The sequence below is a fragment of the Megascapheus bottae genome, chromosome 14, assembly GCF_031878675.1.
Source record: "Megascapheus bottae isolate mThoBot1 chromosome 14, mThoBot2.hap1, whole genome shotgun sequence".
NCBI lineage: Eukaryota > Metazoa > Chordata > Mammalia > Rodentia > Geomyidae > Megascapheus > Megascapheus bottae.
The window spans coordinates 21,368,583-21,375,482 of record NC_143522.1 but is presented as its reverse complement, the minus strand read 5'-3'; the positions used below and the strand labels follow the sequence as shown (position 1 = coordinate 21,375,482).

The 6,900-nt window shown below is 38.3% G+C and overlaps 1 pseudogene; it reads left to right on the top strand.

The window, feature by feature from the left end:
• The first annotated feature begins 6,104 nt into the window (after positions 1-6,104).
• LOC150054786 (ubiquitin-ribosomal protein eS31 fusion protein pseudogene) lies at positions 6,105-6,573 on the top strand (annotated as a pseudogene).
• Positions 6,574-6,900: the final 327 nt, after the last annotated feature.

Genomic DNA, 6,900 nt, shown 5'->3' with positions numbered 1-6,900 from the left:
GGAATGCTGTGAGAGACAAATGGAGCCACCCTTCCTGCTCTTTCCATACCACCTGCTTTGTCCTTGATTGCTTGCTCTGTGAGCAGACAGGTGCTGTTCTATACTTTACCTCTGCTGGGTCAATTACAGTGATTTCAGATGACATAAATGTATCTGACAAGTCTCATTGGAATGAAAATTCTTTCAGATTAACAGCAAATAGATCTGATTACCTAATCCTAGTATCATTCAGAAGAAAAATGCCAGGCTGAAGTGGAGTGGCCATCTTTATTCATGTCAGCCTGTGGGAGAATGAAGAATATAAGTTCAAGGCAGAGAATCAAAAACTCTCTACCCTCCAAAGTGCCCCAAATACTGAAGTCTCAAAAATGATATTACAAAGAAATGTGGCAGGTTAGGTGTTTTTTAAAAATAGTAAAAGTATTATAGGTTGATTGACATATGTCTTTGTGTGCAGAAGAGATAGAGAATAGAAGAGATATAGGAAAAATAGAAAATGGCTCTCCCTTGTTAGGAATAATACAATTAATTATTTAAATTATATTTTTGTTATGTTTAAATATTTGTGCAAAGGCATTACCGTTCGATAAATTATTCTGTAAGTACAATGTATCTTGACTTATGTAATAAAAATTAAGTTTTCTTTGTTTCATTTTTTCTCACTTGGCTTTTTCTACTCATGGATGGCAAATTATCACTTGAGTCACACTTCCATTTCAGGCTTTTTGGTGGTTAATTGGAGGTAGAAATCTCATGTACTTCTCTGCTTGGGTTGACTTCCATTCCCAGTTCTTAGATCTCAGTCTCCTGAGTAGCTAGGCGTAAGCTACCGGTACCTGGCTAAGAAATTATGTTTAAACTGTATACTCCTGAAGATGATAAACTTGGGCACTCTAGCTTTAACACTCTGATACTAGTTGTGAAAGATTAATGCATTCACTCAATAGATTTCTGTCCTAAGTGTTGTTCTTGATATATGACCTTCACAGTAAAGAGTTACCTGACCCAGCAAAGTTATGCCTTTCTTCTCTCTTTACAATCTAGCCATACTTTTATTTACAGGCTTTACATGTCTGGTTAGTCAAATAATTTTTTTGATCTGTATTAGATGTCAAGTTCTGTACTACAATGTATTATGATCTCTACTAATACTGCTTTGTTTTTATGTCTTCATCATCTCTATCCTGGACTGTGCACCGAGAATATAATCCTTATTCCCAAGAAATGGAACTCTCGCAGGAGATGCAGACACTGTTGGTTACAAATCAAATATAAATAATTTTATTTACTGAGAGAGACCGCTTGAATCCCAAGCCTTCTCTACTATCATATTACCTAGATGGTACTGATCCCAAATCTGTCTTAGCAAATCAGTAACTAGTGCTTGGGAGAAGGTTATGTGACTGGAGGCTGGCCATGAAGACCTGAAGGGAAGTTGAATACAGAGCTCCCAGAGATGTTTTCTCCATAGACACCTAGGATGGGACTCAGTAGGTCAAGTTTATATCCTAGCTACTGAGAAATAAACAAGATATAGAGAAGGGGATCACAAATTGATGCTAATCTGGGAAAAATACTAGCAAAACCCTATATTAAGTGGTGTATGTATGCCTAGCATCCCAGATCCTGAGAGAAGCATAAGTAGAAGGACCACTGACTAGGATATCCAGGGCATAAATGAAAGATTTTATCTTAAAATAACCAAAGCCAAAAAGGTTGGGCCATAGCTCTAGTGAGAGTTCCTGCTTTAGCAAGCATGAGGCCCCAAAGTTCAGATTCCAGTATCAACAAACAAAGCAAAACAACAACAACAACAAAAAAACCATAAATAAAGACCCAGACATAGTAATTCACCCTAGTAACTCCAGGTATTTGGGGAAAAAAAGAAATCAGAAAATGTTTCAAGTTTGAAGCAATCAGGGCAAAAAAAAGTTGATGACATCCTCCTAATTCAAATAAGCTGTGTATGATAGCACATTTGTCATCTCATCCATGAGAGAGTCTGAGGAGGGAGGATAATAGTCCAAGTCTGATTTGGCAAAAGTACAAGATCCTGTCTGAAAAAAACATAAGGAAATGAACTGAGATTGTCTTAGTGAGCACGAGGTCCTAAATTTAAAAGCTAATGACTTCCCCCAAATATATACAATAAAAAGAAACACACGAGTGTGTCTTGTTTTGGGCTTTTATTGGGGGCCTAAAAATGCTGTATCTACATGCTCTGCAGAAGGAGAGCTAGCTCTCAGTTAAGGGAATCCACAAGAAGACGAACATATTCTGCCTTCTTGATGCTGTCATTTAAATGTTTAAATGGCTAAAAGTACAGATGTCCTAGAAAGAAATATGTCAGGAAGCTTTCTAAACATCCCCATACTCAGGGCAGTTACTGGCTGGATGCTTCCTTAGAAGAAACAAGAAAAGAGGAACGAAGTACCTGAGAATTCAGAAGAGGGAGAGATAAACAATCCACAGGTGTGAAAAAAAGTAATCAGAAAGTCTGGCCTACAACATAAGTTATACAGAGGCAGCTCACACAGATCATAGGAATTGTTTTGACATGCATCTGGGTTACCAAATATCTAAAAGTTTTAGCCAGATATAAAGAAAAATAGTCATGTTTTTTCTTGTTCAAGTTAACTTTTCCCCCCATACCCTGTTCCATTTCCCATCTAACAACATAGGCTGTGGTTGAGGATGGAAATCAACCTCTCTCTCTCTCTCTCTCTCTCTCTCTCTCTCTCTCTCTCTCTCTCTCTCTCTCTCTCTCTCTCTCTCTGCCTCTCTCTCTCTGCCTCTCTCTCTCTCTCTCTGCCTCTCTCTCTCTCTCTGCCTCTCTCTCTCTCTGTGCCTCTCTCTCTCTCTCTCTCTCTCTGCCTCTTTCTCTCTCCCTCCCTCTCCCTCCCTCTCTCTCTCCCTCTCTGTCTCTCTCTGTCTCTCTCTGTCTCTCTCTCTCTGTCTCTCTCTCTCTGTCTCTCTCTCTCTCTGTCTCTCTCTCTGTCTCTCTCTCTGTCTCTCTCTCTGTCTCTCTCTCTCTGTCTCTCTCTCTCTCTCTCTCTCTCTCTCTCTCTCTCTCTCTCTCTCTCTCTCTCTCTCTCTCTCTCTCTCTCTCTCTCTGTGCCACTCTCTCTCTCTCTGCCTCTCTCTCTCTCTCTCCCTTTCTCTCTCTGCCTCTCTCTCTTTCCCCATGAATGCTTGGGACAGACTTAAAACAAGAGTGCATTTATGTATCAAAGTTTATGAAGGAAAACAGGGAGAAATGGATTCATTTAAGGGCATTTGAGGGTTAGCAAATGTCTTTTCTTAGGTTAGAAGGAACTTGACCTTTTTATTCCAGGCAGGAAAATCAAGTTCATTTTTGTGTTGCGCCAAACCAGACATTTTGTTATAAATGCTGTCCATAGAATCCTCTATAATTCTTGTCCCATACGTGAGAGCCACTGCCCTTTATAGCCTAGATCTTCATTTTTTCAAAAATGATGGGTAGATGAGTGACACATTATGGGCTTCAGAATTCTGTCCTTGTATTTTATATACTATTGTATTTACCTACTCAGGTAAAGGACTGATTAAGATAAATATACACCATGATCTCACTCTAGAAGGAAGTGCTACATCAAAAAAAATTTGACAAAGAAGAGTCTCATTTTATCTGAACAATAAAATATATCAATTTCTCAAAGCTGTCATGTTTGGCCAGTTCATTTGGTGAGAATATGGAAAAAGAGAGACATTCATCAATTTTATAATCTACAGTTCATTACTCAGTCTGAATCAGGAAGAAGAGTGCATGGAGAACACATTTGGAGTAGAGGACAAATCTCACCAACTCCACTCCAGCAACATGTCTGAGTGTAGATACAACTGCTCTTAAAACATCTTCATGAACCTCTCCCTTTTCCCATAAAGTTTTAACCTCTGGCCAGCCATAGCAAGCTAGAATTAATAGAATGGCTTTTATAAAATATAACAGTGATGTAATTAGCATATTAGCATAAGGTTAATGATTTTTAAATGAAAAGGCTAGTGAGGTGCTTTAAAGCAAAAAGGATCAAGATAGTATCTCAATTGAATTGGCCTTCTTCCATTCATTCTTTGCTGCTTGCTTTTCCTATAGCAAAGTTTAATGAAGAGTTAGAGTAGTTACATTTGGGAATACTGGTGAAATACACCAGACAGGTTTTAAAATGCTAAACAAGTGAAACTCCAGGTAGAACATGGGAATGACAGGTGAATGTGTGCATGGCAGAGTAGCACAGCCTGGTTTTCACACTATGTAATTATAAACACGAAGATTCTGTTGTACAGTGCATTTGGGATGCTCAGCTACAAATATCTAGACCATGCTAAACAGCTGCAAGGTTGATACATAAGTCTGGAAATAGGAAAAGAGGGAATAGATGCATCCTTACCCACATCCTTTTAAGTCTTGTTAGAGTAAAATACCCAGCATTTTTAAGTAATTATTTTTTCACACATGGAAATAATAGCAGTAAAGCAACATGCAATTTTCTAGTACACATTGCTATTAGCAATTCTAGTAGCAAAATTTTAAAAAATGGTGCACACCGCAGGCAGCGATACTTGGGGTGTGGAATACAGGGCATTAACTTTCTGAGCTTTTCTCTCAGTTCTGCCTTATAAATGTGTGACCGTGAGAAAGTTTCTTAATTTGTTGTTGATTCAAGTTTCCCATAAATAACAGTAGCTTTTTTATTGTTGGGATAATGTATAGAGGGGTTACAGTTACACTCGTCAGGTAGTAGGTACATTACTTCCCACGCATTGATGCCCCTTCTCATGTTTTTGTCCCCATTTTCCTTCCCCCACCCCCTCCCAATCATCTTGTTTCCCCCTTTCCCTTTCCTATTTCAAATAAGCAAATAAATGTGTATACAATATACCAAGTATCAAAGTCAGATACAGTAACAGTACGAGATTAACCAAGCTTCTGGAGTGACAAAAGTGACAACACATTTTTGATCTGAATCTTATGCATGACTTGTTTGTGCGTTTAACAGTGGATTCACAGAATGTGTTTGATACCCATTAGTTATTAGCAGAAAGGCATTATATACTTTGGAGACTGAAAAAATTCCACACAATTGGGAGGGAGGGAACCTTGGAAAGCCTATGCCTGTAAATACAATTTTGCATAGAGGATGAATAACTGTTGGATAAGTACATGTGAATTGGTAATTATTAGTCATCTGATTCTACATCTTGAGATGAGTTGTTTAAATTATAAGAATGCATTGGAATGTAAAGTTTTTTATCAGGGGCATCATAGAGTATCTTCATTTGGCATTATTTTTACATTTACAAAAATATGCTATTTTTATCCACAAGAAATACTTTTCTCAGTAGACATTTGATCCTAATATCACATGCAAATGTCTCTTTATGTGGAAGGCAATAAAATCAGACTTTAAGTATTAGATCATAGACACCTTTGGGGACAAAGAGACATCAGCCACATGTAAGACAGTGTTCTTGAGATTACCTAAGTTGTAGCTCAAACAGTATGATTTAGAAACAATATTAATTTTGCAGTGAGAACAATCTTTTAATAGAAACTTGTTGATTCCCTTAGGTTTTCTCATTTCCTAATTCTGGAGTTCAGGTTTTAATTAAAATTTGATTTTCCCATTGTGCTTAAGAGCATAACGCAAAAGGACCTTGCACACACTTTTGACATTAAAGAGCTTTGTACATGAGCCTGTTTCTTAACATTTTGCCTGTTTTGACAAGATTTCCACTAGCTCTTTGTCTCTAGTGTCCCTGGTGCTCTATTGAAGAAAATCATCAACAAAAACCATCAGGTATGAGAGCCAATCATTACATAAACTACAGAAAAAATTAAAACAAACAAAAACCTCTGTGAATCTTTTTCTTGGGAAAGCTTCAGTTTTTTTTTTAATTGTTGTTGTTGCTTTTAAATCTGGAGCTTACAAGCTCTATTCAAAAACTGTAAGTAGATCCACCATTAGCGGTGAGCTGTGCTCTGGGTGGGCTCTGGCGGGCAGCTCGTTTGCCCTCCTCCCTGGCATCCCCCTATCTAACTAGTCTCTTCCTTTCCCTGGACTTCAGGTGGGGCTACCACCAGGATGCAGATTTTTGTCAAAACCCTTACGGGAAAGGCCATCACACTTAGGTTGAACCCTCGGATACTATAGGAAATGTAAAGGCCAAGGAAGTCCTCCTGATCAGCAGAGACTGATCTTTGTTGGTAAGCAGCTGGAAGATGGGCGTACCTTATCTGATTACAACATTCAAAAGGAGTCCACTCTTCATTTAGTGTTGAGACTTCGGGGTGGTGCTAAGAAAAGGAAGAAGAAGGCTTACACCACTCCCAAGAAGAACAAACATAAGAGAAAGAAGGTTAAACTGGCTGTCTTGAACTACTATAAGGTGGATGAAAATGGCAAAATTAGTCGTCTTTGTCGAGAGTGCCCTTCGGATGAATGTGGTGCTGGAGTTTTTATGGCTAGCCACTTTGACAGACATTATTGTGGCAAGTGTTGTCTAACTTACTATTTCAACAAGCCAGAAGACAAGTATCTCTGTATGAATTAATAAAAAGGCACAAACTGAAACAAAACCTGTAAGTATTTAATTAGCTTTGTTTGAAGCTGAAGACAATAACGACATAACTTCACTTTGGAATTCAGGCCAAAGTGAATACAGGCCAGTGAATAGTTCCAAAATGTGCTGAGTTGAGTTTTCATTTGTGCATCTGATGGATAGAGCCAGTGGGGAGGCATTTTTCTACTGTGTGTTAAACATCCTTCTTTCAATTTTGCTATTGAAAACACTCGCCAAACAATTCTGGAAAGATGAGAGAAATGGCACCCAGGCGACCCATTAATGGTCCATTCACAATTGAATATTCAAACATCAAAC